This window comes from Paramisgurnus dabryanus, chromosome 19 (assembly GCF_030506205.2).
Source record: "Paramisgurnus dabryanus chromosome 19, PD_genome_1.1, whole genome shotgun sequence".
NCBI classification, from domain to species: Eukaryota; Metazoa; Chordata; class Actinopteri; order Cypriniformes; family Cobitidae; genus Paramisgurnus; species Paramisgurnus dabryanus.
Window position 1 is genome coordinate 30,607,302 of NC_133355.1, and position 27,097 is coordinate 30,634,398.

Below are 27,097 nucleotides of genomic sequence, written 5' to 3' on the forward strand. Positions count from 1 at the left end.
ACTTTACTTCCGGTTTCTGTTTGTTTAATGGTCTGACTAGTTGCTGAAACTGAACTCTTAAACAAATACCTTGTTCGAAAATAACAAATGTTGTGGGTTCCTATGAAATCTACGTGTTGTTTATTTTGCTTTTTATATAAATAAACTACTTTGTTGTTATTTATTCTTCGCAGAGTTTACCGGAAGTTACGTGATGACCACGAAAGCCGCTTGTTTATGTTGTTACCGCTGAAACAAAACTTTTTGTGAAAATTCTATGGTATCAAAGGTTTTATAAAATTGTATTTAAAGAAAAAAAAAATCAGACGTTTTTCCTGTGTTTTCGAAGATTGTGTTTACACTGCGCAATATAATGTGTTCATGTTTCAGTATTTTTCACACAATTTACTCATCTCTATAGTGCTGTTTCACTTTCCTAAAAACAAGTTGATGTCTTCCTTGTTCTAAGAAGTCCCTCCTTCTGAAATACATAGCGAGTTCTGATTGTGTAGTTTGTTTAGTTGTGTTGTGATTCGACAGCAGCTTAGCTGGCGACTGGCGTATTCCTATGGGCAGAGTTAAATCAAAAACTCTTACATTGACGTCATCTGGGAAGTAGAGGGCTGTAGTACAAACCAGCCGTTCTCTGTAGTCCGTAAGAAGCGAATTCGGTTAAAGAAAATATAACGCTTGCCTGGCATTTAACTTTGAGCTTTATAATTTTGCAGCCATTATTTATGCTCTAACAGCAACATTACACACCAACTAATGTTTGAAAAATTGGATCACGAAAAACACCTGTTTCAAAACTGTGTTTGGCTGTGGGAAAAAAGTCATATACACCTAGGGTGGCTTGAGGGTGAATAAAATGTGATCATTTTCATTTTGGGGTGAGCTATTCCTTTAAGCCAATAAACTAGTTTGTTCAGGTTCAACAAAGAAATGAAATCCAGGTAAAATAAAAACACAACCAAACTGAAGGTTAACCTGGTTTAAAGGGTCGCTAAGTCGGTAACTAGGGATGCACCGATACCGATACTGGTATCGGCCTCGATACCACATTTTCTAAAGTACTCGTACTCGTTAAAAGTCCCCCGATACCTGGAATCGATACCACGGTTTGAGAAATGTCTATGTTTGAGCAGCGTGTAAGGGGTTAATGCCTCGTGTTGTCCAAAGAGGCAGAGTTTACAACAAACTGGAAAACTAGTCCTTTGTTTTTTTTGTTAAATTATATGACTAAAGCTGTTACCTGTAAATTTAAATCATATTTTTTATTAAGTACTCGATATCGGTATCGGCAAGTACTGAAATGCGAGTACTCGTACTTGCACTCGTATTCCAAAAAAGTGGTAGCGGTGCATCCCTATCTGTAACTGATCCATTGCATACAGTATAATGTACGTAAAACTGTTAATCCATCCTAAGGTTGATTAAACAACTACAGATCCCACAGAATTGTAAATGTGATGCTGGAGATCCTGGCAAGGGAAATTGAATATCAATTCTCAAGCATTCAGTACATATCAGGGATGAATATGGGAGCTGTTAATAGGTGAATTAAAACAATAACTTGCTAATTCCTTGGAATAAAATGCCATGAGGCATCACTTTTTTTAGATACCTAGACAAAGAAGGACGAGTGTTTAACCAGTTGCCATGGCATCAGTGGACGATGGGAAAGCTGATACAACTATTGCTGCTTTAAAGCATGCCATACAGAAAAAGAAGCTGATTTGGTGCTGCACTTTATTTACAGGCTGATGTTTTGCCACACCTTGCACAGATGTCCAAACTGTTCCAGAAAACAGACGTCAACTTTCTGCACATCACAGAGCAGATATTTTCCAGTTTAATTCTAATTTATGGCAGATATATTCCATGTGTTGGGTGCCATTGCTTTTTGTTAGGTTCCTGTCACAATCGCAGTATTAAGAGGCATCACAGAGGCAGGCGGCACTTCATCCGCTGGATCATTCCTATCCCAAATTCAACAGGACTTAGATAAAGTCCCATCAGGACACACGAAAGGCCTCAAGAAGAGCTGTGGACCATATTTCTCAAAGTCAATGCATAAATGTTTTATAAATCTGAATATTTTTTGGCATACGCCATTTTTGGCTTTTGGGCGCACGTAAACTTTTAGTAAGGATCCTATGCACAGTTTTATAAATGAGATCCCAGGTCTGTTTATACTAATCCTTATGCTGCGTTTACACCAACCGCTGTAGAGGCGTGAAGCGCGAGTGATTTCAATGTTAAGTCAATGTGAAGACGCGTTGACGTGCATCTGGAGGTCCCGCGGTACGGAAGTGGCATTTGCTTTCCGCCTCATTCACACGTCTAGCTCGCGCGAATGGTGCATTTTGCGGCTCACCCGAATTTGCGGCTAACGCCCGAGTTGACAAATTTAAACTTTGGTGGAATTTCGCGCCGCGTTAACCAATCAAGAGCCTGCTTGCTTTTTCCGTCCGTCTACTTCGCTCTAAACGCGCAAATGCATTCAAACTGTTCAAGTGGCAAACTAGGCGCAGTAGATGCGATTTTGACGCCTAAAATGCGGTTGGTGTAAACGCAGCATTAGGCATGTTTATTTCGCATGTCAGTTTTTGTCTGAAATAAAAACGAACTGGGTAAAATTATTTGATGATTTTCACGTTGTTTTCTGTGTTGCATTATGGTTTAAAATCAATTACCCTGTTCTTTGCTGGGAAGACTCGCTCAAAATGTACAATTGATACAGACAGGGCCAGGGTAATGTAGTCAGTTGACTAAGGCAAGGGTAGATTTCTGCCCACTCATCCAATTCAATGTTTTATACATAACAGGATAAAAAAAGTGTTGACACAAAATACAAGAATGTCATTGTGAAATCATCCTTGTAAAATTTTAGTGCAGTTTAAGGGAACTTTTTTAGAAACAAATACAGACAACACAAAAATGAAATATTTTAGGTAAATAGGATTAAAGAAAGAGAGAATAACCTTGAATGCTCCTGACAGCACATGTCCTTTGAATGACATCCAATCTTGGCATACTGTCAAAGGAGGACTTTCCTAATAAGGGTCTGCAGGTGGGCAATGTTGGCAGTATCATCCAAGGTTGGTGCTGTGGCCCCAGAACACTGACAGCTCCAAGGATGTTTAGATTCTCAAATCTGCTCTCAAGATTGCTGATGATGTCAGGTTGAAGGACCTGCAGTGATGGATTACAATACATTTTATTCAGAAAAATTACACTCTAAAAAATTAGAGTTTATTTTTTCTGAACAAAAATGTATTGTAATCCATCAATTTTGAGCGAGTCTCCTCAGCAAAGAACAGAGTAATTGATTTTAAACCATAATGCAACACAGAAAACAACGTGAAAATCATCAAATAATTTTACCCAGTTCGTTTTTACTTCAGACAAAAACTGACATGCGAAATAAACTTCAAAGAGAGCACCCTGCTCCATGCCTAAGGATTAGTATAAACGGACCTGGGGTCTCATTTATAAAACTGTGCATAGGATCCTTACTAAAAGTTTACGTGCGCCCAAAAGCAAAAAACGGTGTATGTCTCAAAATATATTTTGATTTATAAAACCGTGCATACGCACACCTGTAAGTAATGCTCCCTTTATAAATCTGAAATAAAAAATACTTTCTGCTACTTTAGTGTGCGCGTCTGATACGCGCACTCTTCTCCCGCAGCACGAGCGTGTTATACAAACTATACAACTATTTAAAGCAATGGATGGGCATCAAAAATACTACTAATTTTATTAGCACTGAAGTGTTGTGTCTTAATAAATATAGAGCCTATAAACCATGGAAACTCAAAAGGCAGTGCTATTATGATAAAGTGAGTGTGTTTATTTCTCATACATATCTTCCTCTTTTTGCAAAATGCTTATTTTTAGTAAAAGTAGGCTATAAAAAGGGGGCCTTTGATCCATCTTTTGAAAGCATAAACCAACTTCCTATGAGTGGAAAAACAAGTATATTTACTTTATAAAAGTGCAATAACACAGTAAAATACAGACCTAAATATAGAGAATTTAAAAAACAATTTTGTCTCTATTGGTAAAACCTGCTATTTGCAAATACCACAACACCAAAAGTATCTCTCTCTCTCTCTCTCTCTCTCTCTCTCTCTCTCTCTCTCTCTCTCTCTCTCTCTCTCTCTCTCTCTCTCTCTCTCTCTCATTTTAATGACCAAAAAACAGTCAAATGTCTTAAGAAAAGTGTCTTATGGTGTGGTAACAGTAGTATAAGCAGAACCCAGTCTCACGGAGTTGCGTTTAAGTAGCACAAAGTGTAAAAATCGTGCAATACATACTCCAAATTCCACTTTGGCATGCATATGATGCCAGTCCTTCCCATTCACTTAACTCTTACCCCGCCATTGACAAGATAACTCGTCAATTACGAGAAAACGCTTCCCTGCCAATGACGACAAATTCCGGCTTTATTATCCACCAGGTGGTACCCATATTTGAAAGGTGATAAAAAAAAGAACAAAGTAAAGTAGGATCGAACAGGGTTTTTTGTTTGAAAGCAGAAGGTCTGTTCTTTCAGTTGATATATTGTTTGTTTATATACACTAGTCAACATTTGAAGTGGATCAAACCTTTCATAAAAGTTGTCTTAATACCAATACCCAATATTCGTTCTTGTCTTAGGACAACTTTGATTAAGTTTTTTTATCCACTTCAAATGTTGACTAGTGTATATATAAAAAAGATAATTTTCAGGAAGGCATTAAACTTTTGTGAAAATCATGAAAAATGCTGGCACTGGCTGGCAACTTCTTTTAAAAACGCTTGCGGTGAAAGAGTTAAACAGCGCATCTTTTTTATCATTTTATTTATTGGTTTCTCAATTTTCTCCATTTTTACTAGGGATGCAACGATTATAGATTTTGATGGTACGGTTATAGTCTGATAAATAATCACGGTTGTACGGTTATTACAGTTATTATGGTTTTTATTTATTTTACAACATTAATGTAAAAAATCACATAAATACATTTTTGAACAATTGCTAAATTCTTTTGTATTTTCAGTTTGTGTATTTTTTCTACAATTCTTGGACAAATGAAAATAATAATAAACCAACAGGCTTTGACTTAAACAGTTTAGGTGCCTTTTGAAATCTGTAGGCTATTCATTTTAATGATCTTTTGAATAAATGTAATTTTATATTTGGACTGAATAAATGTATATTATTTTGATTTGTTTGAAGTATTAGTAAAAATGATAAGAGCCCCTCAAAACGAATAATAACACATGGTCATCCTGGACTGGGTACTGCGAGTCATGTTGGACTGGCAGCATTAACGTGTTAACTCATGCTATTAATTCATAAATCATTAAAGCGTTAAAATAATTCAACGTTATTAAATGAAGTCAGACCACCAGGATCCCCGCCCGGATTTGATCCGCGAGGAGGAGGTTTTTAATGCTGCACAGACCGATTGGAGTGTGGTTCTTTCACGCACCGGTGCAGGCACACACACACACACACACACACACACACACACTAGATGCACAAACAACCAAGAGATGTACGTGTCACGCGCACATATTCTTTTGAACGCGGCGCTTTGTCATACAGTGCGCTAACGAGCCTGTCGCACGCCGCACGCGCCTCTTGGTGGTTTGTGGATCTGGTTTGTGTGTGCGTGCGTGAATCAAAAACACGCGGTGTAGTGGAGGCTTTATGGTTACTTAACCGTGACATTTTAAAGCGCGGTTAATAGTGAAACCGGTTAATCGCTGCATCCCTACTTGGGTGTAGGGTTAGAACAACTTTTATGTTATATTAAAATTACATCCTAAACCAAACCCCAATTATAACCTTACTCCAGGTAACGAATGACTTAAAGGCGTTCTAAGCAAATCTGCGAGACGTTAGTTTTTGTTGACGTTTGAATTGTTATCAAACAGACGGAGCGTAGTTAACTCCAACCCCTCCCTTCCGTGCTTTCATGAACGCGCCCAACCCCACCCCCAAATCCTTCTTGTCGTTTATTGGCTGGAGTACTTTGTTTTGGTTTCTGTTTGTAGGTTTGGCCACTGTGTTGTTATTGCCGTTTGTGAAGCCTGGGCTGTCTACAGAGATGGCTTTTTTTTACAGTTTGATCAGCGGACAGGCAGCAAGCAGATAGTGAGGAGATGTTTGCTGTATGTAACAAAAAATGTTTTATGGTCTAAAACGCGTCAATTCACTTAGAGCACCTTTAAATATAGACAAAAACATGGAGGAATTAAATAGTATATTAAATAACATCCTGTATATTAAATAACATCCTTTAGCAAATCTCAAATCTAACCCTGAACCCAAGCGAAAATGGTTTAAAAAAAAAGTGTCTTATGGTGAAAGTGAAAGTAAAAAAAATTGAGAAACCAATAAATAAAACGACAAAAAAAGATGTGCCGTTTAAGTGAATGGGAAGGACTAGCGTATCATATGCACACCAAAGTGGAATTTGGCGTAGGTATTGCATGATTTTTACACTTCTTGCCATTTCTACACATCTACATGAGACTGGGTAGGAATAATTCAACACAATGTCATCAATTATTCCTCACATAAGGTTGACATTTGCATACAATTGCTCGGTACTCAAAATCCTTAGTTTTAAATGTCATTCTATTTTATTTCAGTTCTTTGAATTTAAAAACCATGCATGGTTTGCTTCCTTAATTTAATATATATTATATATATATAATAATAATAACAAAACATGTTACAAAATATAAAATATTAAACTAGAATAACATGAAAAATTAGTGCTTCTTAAAAGCATTTCTCAGTTACATGTAAGTTTTGAATAGCACACAACCCTGCTGCTAGTTATGCCGAGTTCAGACTGCACGATTTTAGCCCTGATTTTGACTCGCTGACAGGTTTTGAGAAATCGCCGACAAATGCCCGAAATCACAGGCAAATCGATGATCGTGCACGTAAGTGACAATCACACAGTGTGAATTACAAAAGACACGTTCTGAGAGGATCGCTGTAGTCTATTTGGCATGCTAAATATCTGGACCAGTCGGCGATTCAAAATCATGCCGTGTGAAATGTGTTTTGACTGACAATAACATCAGCGATGACCTACAGCCAATGAGAGAGCAACATACAGGGCAACTGGAAGCTCGTGGAGGAGTCTCTCAAAACATTTCCTCTTTCATAATCTTTATTTCTTCTTCATTCTGCTGTAAATGAGTGCACATGCAATTTGTATAAATTCTTGCGAGCTACCATTTTTAATAATAATCCCAGTCTCACGTGAGAACTCCGGTCTTGTACTCGTGACCTCGTGTTGTTTCCTTCGCGTCACTTCTCGCGTGCGTTTGGTTGTGAGACGTAGTTTACGGACCGGGACGAAGAAATCGGCAATTCTTCTTACGGAAAAGTCATGCAGTATGAAAACACCTGTCGCCAATCCATCATGCAGTCTGAAACAGCAGCGACTGAACGCTACCCCAGATAATCACGCAGTGTGAAACCACAGGTGACCCGACTAGTTTGAAAATCATGCAGTCTGAACTCGGCATTAGAGTATGTCATGATGTTTAGATGTGAAACAATTGAGGTTGTCAGAGAGAAAGTAACTCCATGGCATGTCCTCATAGTTCACAGAGTGAAACACATTAAATATTTTGCATTCCACTATAAGGGTGCACAACTTAATTGTTCAAATCCCTTTAAAATCTATTTTGCTTGATGTGGCCAGTAGAGGTGGAATCACAGTTAGAGTAAAAACAAACAGTCTATTCTCTCCAACCAGTCCAAACAATTACACTGTAAACACCACTTATCTGCTTCCTTAAAGCCTTTTGTAGTTTACCAAAGAATTTTACATCAATGCCATCAAAGTTCTCCAATGCTCAAAACACAACACAAACTTGTGGAGGGTTATGATTTGCATTTTAACACATTTTTTTAAAATCACACATTTCATAAAAATCATGTTTGTTTCATTCCTATAAGGGCATGTTTTAGGCTAAGTGCGAAATGTGTGGTAAAATTGACCCAAAGCCTATGATTTTTTAAAAGAGATTGACTACACAGTCCCTTTTATACAAAAATGTCACCAAAATTTTTGGGGTATCGTTTTATTTCAGTTTAATCACCCGTTACTAATGTTACACGGTGGTCAGTCTCTCACCAATTACATCACTTGCCCACCGGGCCCCACCACCCACTGTCGTTTAGATTTTTCATTGTAACTAAATCATTTAGTTAAGTTAAAGAGCAGCCACTACAAATAAAAACTAAAGGTGTCTGCTCAATTTAGCACAAGCCCAAGCAGCAGAGATGAGCAGCCAGCAGGTGTCAGATTTCATTTACATCATGATCACCTAAAGAGAGTGAGGCAACTTGAGCTGACTGACAAGACGATGGTGGTAACTACTTGCTTAGTCATTTTGTTAAAAAAAAATGTAATGAAAAAACTGCAAGTTGTCTCGATGCTCAGTCGAAAATGCGCTTCTAAAGCTTGAGACGGGTGGGCTTCCATTCAGACAACATGTCAGAAGTACCAGCGCACACCTGGTCACTTCAAGCACTTCATTCAAACAAGTGCATTGCAGCTCATTTAAAAGTGAAAGTAAAAGGCTCAGGGCTGAACACGCATTTATAAGCAAATTTAAAAGCAAACACCTCATTCCAAAATGTGCACAGCTGCACAGGCATTCATAAGCAATATAGGCTAAATGTCTGATCCATACGTCACACTTAACTGGAAACACTTCATCAGATCCAAAATAGTCCTCTTATTGATTTAATTATACAGGATTTCCAGGATATCTATGGCTCTGTTTACACGTATATGGTTATTTTTAAAAACTGAGAGATTTACCTTCGTTTGTGCCCCTCGTTTACACCCAAATGGAGAACTCGCCTCTGAAACCGATTGTTTCTAAGAACTCCGGCCAGAGTGGAGATCTTGAAAATCTTCGGTTGCACGGTTGCATGTAAACTGAGACAAACGGATGTTTAAGCAGGCAACGTCACAGAGTATGCGCCAGAGCTCGCACCTACGTCAAAAGTGCGACCTATGTTTACATGTGACTGCTACTCTGAACGCTTCCAAGATCACATTTCTGTTCTTGCAAACTCGTTTCGTGTGTTTGTATTTTACAGCTGCTCCATTATGTCGAGGAGCAGAGACGAGTACTTGGAGGTCAACAATCTTGCGCGTGTTTGACTTCATGCGGCGCTGCAAGAACCGACAAACGGATGATGTCAAAGTACCGCGAGAGCGACTCGAAATTAGACCTCTACGCATGATTCCTCAACTCGCTCTCGCGGTACTTTGACGTCATCGAGCACCTACTGCAACAACTCCTCCCTCCAACATGAAGAACCAGTTCGCGTCACCACCAGCGCTGCCGGTGATTGGCTTACGTGGGCTTGAGCTTCTCTTGACGGCATATATGCACGGGTACGTGTAAATAAACACTTTTCTGAAAACTGACATGTGTGCACGATATTATTTTTGAAACTGGAGAGGTTGAAATGTCCGTTTATGAAAATAACAGCCCACGTGTAAACATAGCCTATGTGTTGTGTTCTTTAATGGTCTGCCCGGAAACAACATAAAGCCGAACGAAGAAGAAAACTGTCACGTTTACATCAGTGAGAATGCTTTATCAAGATCGAAAAGACGCTTGATGCCTCAAAGTATGAAAGGTTCATGGCATAAAGAGTTTTGCTTGAAGCAATTAGTGGAATAAGAGATATTTTAACGTGTTTCCCATTGTTGTAATAAACTTTAAATAAGTTTGTAAAATAATTATTTACTCGTTGCACACTGGTCTGTTGTTGTAGCGACATTTCTATGCCCTTAAACATCACACTGCACAAAGTGTAATGTGGAAACGTTTCATATGGCCTCTAGGGTGGTCCTTGGCCATTCAAATCATCAATATGTGACTAAGGACCCTATCATACACCCAGCGAAATGCAGCGCAATGCGCGATGCAAGTGTCTTTTGCTAGTTTCAACTCAGCGCAATTGTAATTTTCATGTTTGGCATTTGCCACCAATTTTGCGCAAAAATAATTCAAATAAAACAAAAGATTATTATTGAGTCTCTTGGACATACATGAGGACCGATGATGAGACGTTAGCTGCTTACCTGTAGCCTGGTAAGTCATTAAATGTTTTGCCTTAAACAAATGCAAATTGCATCTATTTTTAAATGTTTTTTTAAATGGTACCCAAAGGATTTATAACACATGGTTGCAAAACAACAACCCAACACATGTTCTGTCCAATATTTACCCATTACGGGTTAAACATTTTTTTTATAGTGTATGATATTTGAATGAATGTATTTATTAGGGATGTAACGATTAATCGTGTGTCCCATTAAAAATGTCTGTCTGAAATCGATTCTGAATCGCAAGGCTGCAATTCTGTGTTTCATGCACAGCTTGTGCGTGTACTACGGCATTTGGTCAGTAGGAAGTCCTTATCAATCTAAAATCATTATGAGTCGGAGTCGTTTATAACGTGCATTTAAAATAGCAACACTCGTTAAATAAAAATAATTTAAAATGTTCTTTATTATCATGAAAATACCTGAAACAATTTGAAGAACAGCGATATAAATATTCCTATAGACATTTCCTAGAATAGCGTTTGTAATGCTACTTCTTCTGTGGCACAAAGGGAGTTTCTGCATGAGAGCACCCCCTGGAGTTCGGATGTGCCGGAATTTCACCCTAATTCATTCAAATTAATTCATTGAGAAAACGTGCATTTGCACGGTTAATTGTTACACCCCTAGTATTTATGTGTGTATGATGTATAAGGTACCACATTTGCTAGCGACAACATTATTGGCCTAATGTTTATTTGACTCTATAAGCGCTTTAGTTCGCTATCTCTCATTATGTCAGGAAAATGTAAGCATTCTCTCAGTGTGATTTAAATGGTAGTCCCCAGTAGTAGTACATGTATACTATTATATTCTGTTGTATTAATAATAGTGAATATTAGTTGATATAACAAATACTGTAGTATTATTTAATATAGTAAGGTTCAAAAACACCTTTAGTATTTACTATATTAAACTGGTGAAGCATACTACAGTATATTTTTTTTGTGGGCATGTATTGCAAATAACGTATTATCAAAATTTATTATGAAGTTATGATCATATAATCATGATGATAATAGATTAAAGGTCACGTTCATCCTGATCCCATTTTTCAAACTTTAGTTATTGTGTAATGTTGCTGTTAGACAATAAATAATACCTGCAAAATGATAAAGCTCAAAGTTCACTGCCAGGCGATATATTTTGATTAACAGAATTCCCCTACAGCGAATGGCTGGTTTGGACTACAGCCCTCTACTTCCTGATTGAATGACGTCAATAAAACAGTTTTTTTTACTAAACTCCGCCCACAGGAAAGAGTCAGTCACCAGCTTTGGCTCAAACGGCTCTGCTAAGCTAAGCTGCTGTCGAATCACAACACACTAAACAAACTACACAATCAGAACTCGTTATGTATTTCTGAAGGAGTGACTTCATAGGACAAGGACGATATCAGCCTGTTTTGAGGACAGTGAAAACAGCGCTATACAGATAAGTAAATTGTTTGAAAAATACAGCGTTTTTTACACGCAAAACATGAACACATGTTATATTGTACACTGTAAACACAATCAAAGCTTCAAAAACACTGAAAGAATGGGAGCTTTAAATCATTCATTGATTGCATGTCTCTAACATTAGCAGTTAAAAATAAATCTGCTGCTGGATTCTTATGTGCTTTTGATTTTTTTTTTACGATATATAACACTACATATAACACAACATGACAATGATGTAAACTATATTTTAAATTGCAGGCTGCTGTCTTACAGTTTGCATAACATTCATAATACTCACTACTCATGAGTACTTTTCAAAGAGCTGCTTTTTACTCATACTTTGAGTAAATTTTAAGAAAGGTACTTTTTACTCACACTACATTTTTTGCATGTAACAGTCCTTCCACCCCTGCACGTTTATCAGATCAGGATAATGATCTGATGAAAGGAGCTGGTCATTGCCTCATATGTGTTTCCTGGAAATCAAACCTACAATGTTTGCACTGCTAACGCAATGCTCGGCCAACTGAACTACAGGTTCATGATTAACAATAAAAATGTGAATGAAAGCTAATACTATTAGTTAATATTGAAATAAATTAATACATTTTTTTTAAATAAATTACTAATCCCTGCCTTAGGTCAGACTAGCAATCTCATCACTGCTGACTGTGTGAATGAGGTTTAAGTGGATTCATTTCACTGGTGAAAACTGACTGGAGTGCAAGACTGAGAGTCAGAAACTGTGACCTTATTACTTTCCAGCTGAACTTGCTTGATATCATAAACTTTAATCTCACCAATGCCGCTGAGATTTGAAGTTTATGAAACATAAGAGATAAGAGGTCTAAGGACATCTCAGCATCTGGTTAAGACAGTGTTATTAAAGTAATATATCTTAAGTATATAAAACATTTGTCTGACCACTAAAGGCACTGTAATCACTGCTGCAATCACAAATACCAAGTGTCTTGTCAATAGGCACACATTTGGCAAAGATACAGCCGCAAATGTTTTTTTTTCACGCTCTATGTAAAATTCATTGACGCAGTATACAAAAAAAGGATTGGTGAATCGAATCTCTTGATGCTAAACACCAATTTTCATGCATGTCTAATTTCTAGGAGGAGTTCGAAATTTATAGTCAGGCAGGTAAGTTACACGCGTCCGCGTATGTATTGTTGACGTGTAATAAGAATATTACATGACAGCAAATATAAATGAAAATAAATGACCTCCATTCAATCTTCCATTGATCTGTAAAGTTTCCCACAGAACAAAATAAAGTATCTAACTAAGATGAACACTTCTTTACTTTTTCTCATTCTCCAGACGTAACTGAAGATCTTACGTGTGTATGTAAAGTTTATCATCCAAATACGCAGTATTTCGTCTTTAAATCGGATTTAAAAAATCAGATAATGAAGTCAGCCATGATGACAGTATCCATAGCGACACAGTGATTGACAGAATCTCCTCAATACATTGTGTTTATCCACACTGTTTCGTGCCAATGTACGACCCGAGTAAAGTTGATAATTCCACGAATAAATGTAATTGCAGATTTCAAACAGAGATGGCAACAAAGAGAAAAAACGCCGGACTGCAGCTTTAAATTGCACTGGTTTAATATCATTCCACATGTTGTTATGACGACGTTTGTTACGTGCTGTTTCAACATGGCCAATATAGTAAGTCAAATTCATTCATACTATCGATATTCAAACTATATAGAACATACTGTTTTAACGGTCAATGAGTAGGTTTCATCTAATTCAGTACTGTCACAGTATGCGATTTCAGATGCAGCCTGAGTTTCTTAACTCGTGTAAAGATGCACAGAGTTGCATACAGAACTACTTCAGATTTATGGCAGATCACAGAATGAGAAAAGTGTTGTGATAAAAGAAGAAAACACATTAAATGCCGACACCTGGATTCATTAGAGTTTATTCAGGTGAGCTTCAGTATTGCTTGCGTTTGCATTATAAGTGTTATAGCCTATTTATGTTGGCTTGAGAAAGCCAACATACTGTTGTTGTACATAAACTTTTTATTATTAGTGGTGCTTGCATTTATGCAAGGCATCACTATTACTATTCCTCAGGGATATTATTATTAGTGGTGCTTGCATTTATGCAAGGCATCACTATTACTATTGCTCATACTTATTATTAGTGGTGCTTGCATTTATGCAAGGCATCACTATTATTATTGCTCATACTTATTATGTTGGCTTGACAAAGCCAACATACTGATATTGTATTTAAACTTATTATTATTATTCTTCTTCTTCTTCTGAGACTAAAATTTCTGCGGCTAACTCGTCCGACAGCTTTCAAGCTACATCCACGAAATTTTCCACGGACATTCTGACTGGTCTAAAGAAGTGTGCTATATCTTTTTGACGGGATCCGACTTACAGAATTCCTAAAACGGGACATTAAACTTCGGAAAAGTCCCATTTACTTAACATTGCGACAAACTTTGACGGGTCATAGCTGCAAGCGAGAAATTTGTAGAAACTTGTGGGTTACCACTTTTCAAGAGGCTGGCAGGCACTGTGAGAACATACCTCACATTGGGGTGTAAGCTGTACCCCTTGGGTGTAAGAGGCCCCCAAAATTCCCCATTGACTTATAACGGGGCAGGAAACATGCCCATATAAGGGAATAAAAGCGTCCCAGATGGAATATCTTCGCTTTACAGTGTCATGGAGACATGGGGGTGGACTCATTTTACTCAGGCATCCAATCAGTCTCTCAGGATCGCCCAATAGCTATTAAGCCACGCCCCTAGCAACCATTTTTGGGCACCCTAGCAACATATCCCATAGACTGCCATTATAAAATGCCCAGATGGATATCTTTGCAGCACAGTGTCACAGAGACATGGGGGTGGGCTCATTTTACTCAGGCATCCAATCAGTCTCGGAGGATTCTTATTGAGGTATTAAGCCACGCCCCTAGCAACCAAATATGAGCACCCTAGCAACATAATAAACAAAGCCTTATATCTCTGGACCCGAAAATCATAGAGACATGGGGGTTGGGTCTTTTGGTCATGTTAGCCTTATGCTAGCTCCATGCTAAGTCATACTAGCTTCATGCTAGTTTCGTGCTAGCTTTATGCTAATTTCATAATAAATCATGCTAGCTTCATGCTAATTCATGTTAGCTTCATGCTAGCTTCATGCTAATTCATGTTAGCATCGTGCTAGCTTCATGCTAACTCATGTTAGCATCGTGCTAGCTTCATGCTAACTCATGTTAGCATCGTGCTAGCTTCATGCTAATTCATGTTAGCATCGTGCTAGCTTCATGCTAATTCATGTTAGCATCGTGCTAGCTTCATACTAATTCATGTTAGCATCGTGCTAGCTTCATGCTAATTCATGTTAACGTCGTGCTAGCTTCATGCTAATTCATGTTAGCATCGTGCTAACTTCATGCTAATTCATGTTAGCGTCGTGCTAGCTTCATGCTAATTCATGTTAGCGTCGTGCTAGCTTCATGCTAATTCATGTTAGCGTCGTGCTAGCTTCATGCTAATTCATGTTAGCGTCGTGCTTGCTTCATGCTAATTCATGTTAGCGTCGTGCTAGCTTCATGCTAATTCATGTTAACGTCGTGCTAGCTTCATGCTAATTCATGTTAACGTCGTGCTAGCTTCATGCTAATTCATGTTAGCGTCGTGCTAGCTTCATGCTAATTCATGTTAACGTTGTGCTAGCTTCATGCTAATTCATGTTAGCTTCATGCTAATCATGCTAGCATCATGCTAGCTTCCTGCTAATCATGCTAGCATCATGCTAGCTGCATGCTAATCATGCTAGCATCATGTTAGCTTCATGCTAATTCATGTTAGCATCATGCTAGCTTCATGCTAATTCATGTTAGCATCATGCTAGCTTCATGCTAATTCATGTTAGCATCATGCTAATTCATGTTAGCATCATGCTAGCTTCATGCTAATTCATGTTAGCACAATGCTAATTCATGTTAGCATCGTGCTAGCTTCATGCTAATTCATGTTAGCATCGTGCTAGCTTCATGCTAATTCATGTTAGCATCGTGCTAGCTTCATGCTAATTCATGTTAGCATCGTGTTAGCTTCATGCTAATTCATGTTAGCATCGTGCTAGCTTCATGCTAATTCATGTTAGCATCGTGCTAGCTTCATGCTAATTCATGTTAGCATCGTGCTAGCTTCATGCTAATTCATGTTAACACAATGCTAATTCATGTTAGCATCATGCTAGCTTCATGCTAATTCATGTTAGCATCATGCTAGCTTCATGCTAATTCATGTTAGCATCATGCTAGCTTCATGCTAATTCATGTTAGCATCATACTAGCTTCATGCTAATTCATGTTAGCATCATGCTAGCTTCATGCTAATTCATGTTAGCATCATGCTAGCTTCATGCTAATTCATGTTAGCATCATGCTAGCTTCATGCTAATTCATGTTAGCATCATGCTAGCTTCATGCTAATTCATGTTAGCATCATGCTAGCTTCATGCTAATTCATGTTAGCATCATGCTAGCTTCATGCTAATTCATGTTAGCATCATGCTAGCTTCATGCTAATTCATGTTAGCATCATGCTAGCTTCATGCTAATTCATGTTAGCATCATGCTAGCTTCATGCTAATTCATGTTAGCATCATGCTAACTTAGTGCTAAACATGCTAACATGGTAACTTTTGGTATCATGTTTACGGAAAGTTATAATCCTAAACTAAACTTGTTTTAAATTTCTCTCAATCTGTTTTAAACGTTCAGGCCAGGCTTTGTCAAGCCAACATAAAGTTTGTCTTCAAACTTTTCTATCTAGTTATTATTATTATATCTTATTATTCTTATGTCTGCACACTTTTTCGGCGCGTAACTCGTCCCACACGGTTTGTCGTAGACCCATAAATTAGGGCTCAAATCGACCGGCTTATTGAGGAGAGGTGTGCTATGACTTTTATAAGCGATCGGGTGCAGGATTTCCGAAAGGGGGGCGAAAAACCACCCAAAAAATCCCATTGACTTAACATTGCGCCCATTTTTGACGAGTCATAGCTCCGCTCGAGGATTTTGTAGAAACATGTGGGTTACAACATTTGAAGAGGGTGGTAGGCTCTGTAAGAACATGGATCACAATGGGGTGTAAGTTGTACCCCTGGGGTGTAAGAGGTGCCCAAAAGTGCCCCAATGAAAAGTCAATGGGGCAAAATCCCATAGACTTACCATTGCAAAAATTTTGACGGGTCATAGGTCCGAGCCAGGATTTCATAGAAACATGTGGGTTACTAAATTTGAAGAGGGTGCTAGACTCTGTCAGGACGTCCCCCACAATGGGGTGTAAGGTTACCATAGCAACCATTTTGGGCACCCTAGCAACCTATACCATAGACTGCCATTATAAAATGCCCGGATGGATATCTTTGCACCACAGTGTCATAGAGACATGGGGGTGGGCTCAATTTACTCAGGCATCCAATCAGTCTCTCAGGATCCTTACAGACTTACTAAGCCACGCCCCTAGCAACCACTTTTGAGCACCCTAGCAACATAAAATACAAACAGTTATATCTCGGCATCAGAACATCGTAGAGACACGGGGGTTGGACCGTTTTACTTGTGACTAGGGGTGTAACAATTGGGCACATCATTGGCCACTCCCAAGCCACGCCCCTAGCAACCAAATTTGAGCACCCTAGCAACCGAATAAACAAAGCCTTATATCTCCGCATCAGAACATCGTAGAGACACGGGGGTTGGACCGTTTTACTTGTGACTCGGAGTGTAATCACTGGGCACATCATTGGCCACTCCCAAGCCACGCCCCTAGCAACCAAATACAGTACCCTAGCAACAGAGTAAACAAAGCCTTATATCTCCGCATCAGAACATCGTAGAGACACGGGGGTTGGACCGTTTTACTTGTGACTCGGAGTGTAATCACTGGGCACATCATTGGCCACTCCCAAGCCACGCCCCTAGCAACCAAATACAGTACCCTAGCAACAGAGTAAACAAAGCCTTATATCTCCACATAAGAACATCGTAGAGACATGGGGGTTGGACCGTTTGACTCATGACTCGGAGGGTAATCACTAGTGGATGCCATTTTTTTCCCTAGCAACCAAATACAGTACCCTAGCAACAGAGTAAACAAAGCCTTATATCTCCGCATCAGAACATCGTAGAGACACGGGGGTTGGACCGTTTGACTCGTGACTCGGAGGGTAATCACTAGTGCATGCCATTTTTTTCCCTAGCAACCAAATACAGTACCCTAGCAACAGAGTAAACAAAGCCTTATATCTCAGCATCAGAACATCGTAGAGACACGGGGTTTGGACCGTTTGACTCGTGACTCGGAGGGTAATCACTAGTGGATGCCATTTTTTTCCCTAGCAACCAAATACAGTACCCTAGCAACAGAGTAAACAAAGCCTTATATCTCCGCATCAGAACATCGTAGAGACACGGGGTTTGGACCGTTTGACTCGTGACTCGGAGGGTAATCACTAGTGGATGCCATTTTTTTCCCTAGCAACCAAATACAGTACCCTAGCAACAGAGTAAACAAAGCCTTATATCTCCGCATCAGAACATCGTAGAGACACGGGGGTTGGACCGTTTGACTCGTATCTCGGAGTGTAATCACTAGTGGATGCCAATTTTTTCCCTAGCAACCAAATACAGTACCCTAGCAACAGAGTAAACAAAGCCTTATATCTCCGCATCAGAACATCGTAGAGACACGGGGGTTGGACCGTTTGACTCGTGACTCGGAGGGTAATCACTAGTGGATGCCAATTTTCTCCCTAGCAACCAAATACAGTACCCTAGCAACCGAATAAACAAAGCCTTATATCTTCGCATCAGAATATCGTAGAGACATGTGGGTTGAATTGTTTTACTTTTGGCTTGGAGTATAATCACAGTGTTTCCTCTAGGATTTTTTTCAGCTGTGGCGGCAGGGGGCGCCCATGATGATTATAAATGTAGGCCTACATTATTTTTTTAAAATGTAGAATATAGGCTACAGTAAACTAACATGTATTTTTTTTATAATTTTCATGCTGTCATTTACTTTTCCTTATATTTATAGCATATTGCTTTTCTATGTTTTGATCTAAACTGTATTTTCTTAAAAAAAAAACGTTACATAGCTTACGTATAGTTCGGATATTTCATTGTAGTTTTAATGTAGTGTGCATTGCAAGTTCGTCCTCGTGTTTAGCGTTACAGAGCTGTTACAAAGTCATGCAGTCCTGTTTGATAATCCGCACCGCTGTGATTGACCGAACACCTGACCGGACCAGTTATCCGACATCAGCAGCAATTTTATTTCACACTCGTACCATTTGACAAAGACTGTGACCCCGAGCCGGTCACACCGCAAATCGCGCAGTTAAATATAAACCTTTACCGGTCTTCAGACAGATCTTAAACACAAATAAGCACGGGACATTTAAAAACGAGTCGAATTTTGGTCTTGGATGTTAGACCCGCATTTTACTCTTGTCTATTGAGTCCCGACCTGCATCTACAACACAAATGACACCCGAATAGTCTATTATTACACCCGTTAGATCAAATATTATGCGGTTCACCGGCGGGTACCCCGACCCTGCTGTTTCGTCTGAAAACAGATAAAACAGTCTCACCGTCTGCCTCAAGTTTCTATTACCAACGTTCTTCTCTTCCACGGGAATAATGTAAGCTCCTTACAAACAGATTTGACTATTAATGTCTTGCAGTCGCATATAAGTAGTATTCAGTATTTAGCCTTTTGTTTTTGGACAAATATCTTGTCATTTAATGTGAAACTTTGTGAGTGTCGATCTAAAGCACAGAAGATTGACTGACAGCTGAGCGGTCAGCAGTGCGCGCTTATAGCCTATACTGAATAACTAATGGCCAGATAAGTTGATAATATGAGTACAGTGATTCCAAATGAATGTCCAAAAAACTCGTAATATGTTAAATCAAAAGTTTAATAATGTCTTTTCTCGCAGCCCTGCGCTGTGTTGGTGTAGATATGCGCCGGTGAACATCATATGCGTGATGACCTTGCAGCTTAAATTACCCTAAATTTATAGTCATAAAGATAAAAGTAAAACAACATTCGAAACTTCAAATGATGTATTTTTATTTGTGTAAACTCACAATAAGGAGAAAACCTTGTGCTTATTTATAATCATTAAAAACATGACGTGCTTTCTGCTGCTTTAGAGCGCGTCACAAAAAAAGAACAGAAACTTTATTCGTTTTGTCAATTTAATAATTTAATAATTATTTAAGTGCAACATATTTCGTATAGGCTTATTTATTTTATTATTATTTCTCAAAACAGAGACGTAGCTTAATCATCCTCTGTTGATTTAAATCTATTTGTGCATGAAACCAAACCCATGGAGGAAATTATTATATTTTAGAAGATTTATTTATAAATGAGTGAACAACGCGAATCCAGAAAGCAATTTATTTCTAGACAGCCAGTCTGGCAGAGCGGACATTTCGGTTGCTTTTTTGCGAGCTGCCGCTGTGGGTTTTGTCTAGAAGGTATACAGCAAATGCCGAAAAGTTAAGGAGTAGATTTGGAGGTAGGATTATTAGGATGAAAACAGCGGTTCTGGCTAAATTAGATACAAATACATCCTACAATCGTGTGAAATTTTGTGTTTAGAGTTGGGTTTGGTTGAAGGATTAGGATAAAACAGTGCTCATATAACGAGATTTCGTTTGCTGTATCCCTTCTATCCACAACCGCAGGCGTGGCGGGGATGTTTTAGGAGTGGCGGGCCGCCACGGTTGAATGTATATAGCGGAAACACTGTAATCATATATTGTCCCCCGAATTTTGCCACGGCAAGCACCACTTCACATTTTCTTCAGGAAATGTACCTATCTAGTTTATAATTATTATTCTTCTTTTTCTGGACACTTTTTCGGCGCGTAACTCGTCCCGCACGGTTTAACGTAGTCCCACGAAAGAGGGCTCAAATCGACCGGATTATTGAGGAGAGGTGTGCTATGACTTTTATAAGGGATCGGGTGCAGGATTTCTGAAAGGGGGGCAAAAAACCACCCGAAAAATCCCATTGACTTAACATTGCGCCCAACTTTGACAGGTCATAGCTCCGCTAGAGGATTTTATAGAAACATGTGGGTTACAACATTTGAAGAGGGTGGTAGGCTCTGTAAGAACATGGATCACAATGGGGTGTAAGTTGTACCCCTGGGGTGTAAGAGGCACCCAAAAATTCCCATTGACTTATAATGGGGCAGGAAACATGCCCATATAAGGAAATAAAAAAGTTCCAGCTGGGATATCTTCGCTTTACAATGTCCTACAGACAAGTGGGTGGGCTCATTTCACTCCGGCATCCAATCAGTCTCTCAGGATCATCTCAGAGCTATTAAGCCACGCCCCTAGCAACAATTTTGGCCACCCTAGCAACATCTCCCATAGACTGCCATTATAAAATGCCCAGATGGATATCTTTGCACCTGAGTGTCATAGAGACATGGGGGTGGGCTCATTTTACTCAGGCATCCAATCAGTTTCTCAGGATCCTTAAAGACTTACTAAGCCACGCCCCTAGCAACCACTTTTCAGCACCCTAGCAACATAAAATTCAAACAGTTATATCTCAGCATCCGAACATCGTAGAGACACGGGGGTTGGACCGTTTGACTCGTGACTCAGAGTGTAATCATTATGGGATGCCAATTTTTTCCCTAGCAACCAAATACAGTACCCTAGCAACAGAGTAAACAAAGCCTTATATCTCCGCATCAGAACATCGTAGAGACATGGGGGTTGGACCGTTTGACTTGTGACTCGGAGTGTAATCATTATGGGATGCCAATTTTTTCCCTAGCAACCAAATACAGTACCCTAGCAACAGAGTAAACAAAGCCTTATATCTCCGCATCAGAACATCGTAGAGACATGGGGGTTGGACCGTTTGACTCGTGACTCAGAGTGTAATCATTATGGGATGCCAATTTTTTCCCTAGCAACCAAATACAGTACCCTAGCAACAGAGTAAACAAAGCCTTATATCTCCGCATCAGAACATCGTAGAGACACGGGGGTTGGACCGTTTGACTCGTGACTCAGAGTGTAATCATTATGGGATGCCAATTATTTCCCTAGCAACCAAATACAGTACCCTAGCAACAGAGTAAACAAAGCCTTATATCTCCGCATCAGAACATCGTAGAGACATGGGGGTTGGACCGTTTGACTTGAGACTCAGAGTGTAATCATTATGGGATGCCAATTTTTTCCCTAGCAACCAAATACAGTACCCTAGCAACAGAGTAAACAAAGCCTTATATCTCCGCATCAGAACATCGTAGAGACACGGGGGTTGGACCGTTTGACTCGTGACTCAGCGGGTAATCACTAGTGGATGCCATTTTTTCCCTAGCAACCAAATACAGTACCCTAGCAACAGAGTAAACAAAGCCTTATAACTCCGCATCAGAACATCGTAGAGACACGGGGGTTGGACCGTTTGACTCGTGACTCAGCGGGTAATCACTAGTGGATGCCATTTTTTCCCCTAGCAACCAAATACAGTACCCTAGCAACAGAGTAAACAAATCCTTATATCTCTGCTTCAGAACATCGTAGAGACACGGGGGTTGGACCATTTTACTTTTGGCTTGGAGTATAATCATAAATTGTCCCCTGAAATTTGCCACGGCAAGCACCACTCACATTTTCTTCAGGAAATGTACCTATCTAGTTTATAATTATTATTCTTCTTTTTCTGGACACTTTTTCGGCGCGTAACTCGTCCCGCACGGTTTAACGTAGTCCCACGAAAGAGGGCTCAAATCGACCGGATTATTGAGGAGAGGTGTGCTATGACTTTTATAAGGGATCGGGTGCAGGATTTCTGAAAGGGGGGCAAAAAACCACCCGAAAAATCCCATTGACTTAACATTGCGCCCAACTTTGACAGGTCATAGCTCCGCTAGAGGATTTTATAGAAACATGTGGGTTACAACATTTGAAGAGGGTGGTAGGCTCTGTAAGAACATGGATCACAATGGGGTGTAAGTTGTACCCCTGGGGTGTAAGAGGCACCCAAAAATTCCCATTGACTTATAATGGGGCAGGAAACATGCCCATATAAGGAAATAAAAAAGTTCCAGCTGCGATATCTTCGCTTTACAATGTCCTACAGACAAGTGGGTGGGCTCATTGCACTCCGGCATCCAATCAGTCTCTCAGGATCATCTCAGAGCTATTAAGCCACGCCCCTAGCAACAATTTTGGCCACCCTAGCAACATCTCCCATAGACTGCCATTATAAAATGCCCAGATGGATATCTTTGCACCTGAGTGTCATAGAGACATGGGGGTGGGCTCATTTTACTCGGGCATCCAATCAGTTTCTCAGGATCCTTAAAGACTTACTAAGCCACGCCCCTAGCAACCACTTTTCAGCACCCTAGCAACATAAAATTCAAACAGTTATATCTCAGCATCCGAACATCGTAGAGACACGGGGGTTGGACCGTTTGACTCGTGACTCAGAGTGTAATCATTATGGGATGCCAATTTTTTCCCTAGCAACCAAATACAGTACCCTAGCAACAGAGTAAACAAAGCCTTATATCTCCGCATCAGAACATCGTAGAGACATGGGGGTTGGACCGTTTGACTCGTGACTCAGAGTGTAATCATTATGGGATGCCAATTTTTTCCCTAGCAACCAAATACAGTACCCTAGCAACAGAGTAAACAAAGCCTTATATCTCCGCATCAGAACATCGTAGAGACATGGGGGTTGGACCGTTTGACTCGTGACTCAGAGTGTAATCATTATGGGATGCCAATTTTTTCCCTAGCAACCAAATACAGTACCCTAGCAACAGAGTAAACAAAGCCTTATATCTCCGCATCAGAACATCGTAGAGACATGGGGGTTGGACCGTTTGACTCGTGACTCAGAGTGTAATCATTATGGGATGCCAATTTTTTCCCTAGCAACCAAATACAGTACCCTAGCAACAGAGTAAACAAAGCCTTATATCTCCGCATCAGAACATCGTAGAGACACGGGGGTTGGACCGTTTGACTCGTGACTCGGCGGGTAATCACTATGGGGTGCCAATTTTTCCCCTAGCAACCAAATACAGTACCCTAGCAACAGAGTAAACAAAGCCTTATATCTCCGCATCAGAACATCGTAGAGACACGGGGGTTGGACCGTTTGACTCATGACTCGGAGGGTAATCACTATGGGATGTCAAAATTTTCCCTAGCAACCAAATACAGTACCCTAGCAACCGAATAAACAAATCCTTATATCTCTGCATCAGAACATCGTTGAGACACGGAGGTTGGACCGTATGCCTCAGGACTTAGAGTGTAATCATTATGGGATGTCAAAATTTTCCCTAGCAACCAAATACAGTACCCTAGCAACCGGATAAACACAGCCTTATATCTCCACATCAGAACATCGTACAGACACGGGAGTTGGATCGTTTAACTTTTGGCTTGGAGTATAATCATATATGGTCCCCAGAATTTTGCCACGGCAAGCACCACTCACATTTTCTTCAGGAAATGTACCTATCTAGTTATTATTATTATATTTTATTCTTACATCTGCACGTTTTTTCGGCACCTAACTCGTCCCGCACGGTTTGTCGTAGACCCATGAAAGAGGGCTCAAATCGACGGGCTTATTAAGGACACGACTGCTATGACTTTTATAAGCGATCGGGTGCAGGATTTCCGAAAGGGGGGCGAAAAACCACCGAAAAAATCCCATTGACTTAACATTGCGCCCAACTTTGACGAGTCATAGCTCCGCTCGAGGATATTGTAGAAACATGTGGGTTACAACATTTGAAGAGGGTGGTAGGCTCTGTAAGAACATGGATCACAATGGGGTGTAAGTTGTACCCCTGGGGTGTAAGAGGTGCCCAAAAGTGCCCCAATGAAAAGTCAATGGGGCAAAATCCCATAGACTTACCATTGCAAAAATTTTGACGGGTCATAGGTCCGAGCCAGGATTTCATAGAAACATGTGGGTTACTAAATTTGAAGAGGGTGCTAGACTCTGTCAGGACGTCCCCCACAATGGGGTGTAAGGTTACCATAGCAACCATTTTGGGCACCCTAGCAACCTATACCATAGACTGCCATTATAAAATGCCCGGATGGATATCTTTGCAGCACAGTGTCATAGAGACATGGGGGTGGGCTCATTTTACTCAGGCATCCAATCAGTCTCTCAGGATTCTTACAGACTTACTAAGCCACGCCCCTAGCAACCACTTTTGAGCACCCTAGCAACATAAAATACAAACAGTTATATCTCGGCATCAGAACATCGTAGAGACACGGGGGTTGGACCGTTTTACTTGTGACTAGGGGTGTAACAATTGGGCACATCATTGGCCACTCCCAAGCCACGCCCCTAGCAACCAAATACAGTACCCTAGCAACAGAGTAAACAAAGCCTTATATCTCCGCATCAGAACATCGTAGAGACATGGGGGTTGGACCGTTTTACTTGTGACTCGGAGTGTAATCACTGGGCACATCATTGGCCACTCCCAAGCCACGCCCCTAGAAACCAAATACAGTACCCTAGCAACAGAGTAAACAAAGCCTTATATCTCCACATCAGAACATCGTAGAGACATGGGGGTTGGACCGTTTGACTCATGACTCGGAGGGTAATCACTAGTGGATGCCATTTTTTCCCCTAGCAACCAAATACAGTACCCTAGCAACAGAGTAAACAAAGCCTTATATCTCCGCATCAGAACATCGTAGAGACATGGGGTTTGGACCGTTTGACTCGTGACTCGGAGGGTAATCACTAGTGGATGCCATTTTTTTCCCTAGCAACCAAATACAGTACCCTAGCAACAGAGTAAACAAAGCCTTATATCTCCGCATCAGAACATCGTAGAGACACGGGGGTTGGATCGTTTGACTCATGACTCGGAGGGTAATCACTAGTGGATGCAATTTTTTTCCCTAGCAACCAAATACAGTACCCTAGCAACAGAGTAAACAAAGCCTTATATCTCCGCATCAGAACATCGTAGAGACATGGGGTTTGGACCGTTTGACTCGTGACTCGGAGGGTAATCACTAGTGGATGCCATTTTTTTCCCTAGCAACCAAATACAGTACCCTAGCAACAGAGTAAACAAAGCCTTATATCTCCGCATCAGAACATCGTAGAGACACGGGGGTTGGACCGTTTGACTCGTGACTTAGAGTATAATCATATATTGTTCCCCGAAATTTGCCAGGGCAAGCACCACTTTACATTTTCTTCAGGAAATGTACCTATCTAGTTATTATTATTCTTCCGTGTTTTCTGAGACAAAATTTCTAACTCTAACTCGTCCTAGAGCTTTCAAGCTACAGCCATCAAACTTTGGACATACCTTCGGTCTGATCTGACTTGAGTTGCTATATCTTTTCTAACTGATGGGACCTTCCGAATTCCTAAACGGGGCGCTTAACCACCCCAAAATTTCCATTGACTTAACATTGAGACAAACTTTGACGGGTCATAGCTGTGAGTGAGAAACTTGTAGAAACTTGTGGCTTACCACATTTAAGGAGGCTGACAGGCTGTGTAAGAACATACTTCACAATGGGGTGTAAGCTGTACCCCTGGGGTGTAAGAGGCCCCCAAAATTTCCCATTGACTTATAATGGGGCAGGAAACATGCCCATAAAAGGGAATAAGAGCGTCCCAGATGGAATATCTTCACTTTAGAGTGTCTTAGAGACATGGGGGTGGGCTCATTTTACTCAAGCATCCAATCAGTCTCTTAGGATCACCCCAGAGCTATTAAGCCACGCCCCTAGCAACAATTTTGGGTACCCTAGCAACATCTCCCATAGACTACCATTATAAAAAGCCCAGATGGATATCTTTGCACCAGCGTGTCATAGAGACATAGGGGTGGGCTCATTTTACTCAGGCATCCAATCAGTCTCTTAGGATTCTTATTGAGGTATTAAGCCACGCCCCTAGCAACAAAATATCAAGACCCTAGCAACATAATAAACAAAGCCTTATATCTCTGGATCTGAACATCGTAGAGACACAGGGGTTGGACCGTTTTACTTGTGGCTTGAAGTGTAATCATTATGGGATGCCAATTTTCTCCCTAGCAACCAATCTTAGTACCCTAGCAACGCAATAAACAAAGCCTTATATCTCCGCTTCAGAACATCATAGAGACACGGGGGTTGGACCGTTTTACTTGTGGCTTGAAGTGTGATCATTATGGGATGCCAATTTTCTCCCTAGCAACCAAACTTAGTACCCTAGCAACGGAATAAACAAAGCCTTATATCTCTGCATCAGAACATTGTAGAGACACGGGGGTTGGACCGTTTTACTTGTGGCTTGAAGTGTGATCATTATGGGATGCCAATTTTCTCCCTAGCAACCAAACTTAGTACCCTAGTAACAGAATAAACAAAGCCTTATATCTCCGC

At 40.1% G+C, this 27,097-nt stretch overlaps 1 protein-coding gene across 3 annotated transcripts in view; it reads right to left on the minus strand.

Annotated features, from left to right (window-relative positions):
• Positions 1-27,097, minus strand: part of thrb (thyroid hormone receptor beta) — a 136,533-nt gene that overhangs the window by 99,902 nt on the left and 9,534 nt on the right. The gene's annotated exons all lie outside the window — the stretch shown is intronic.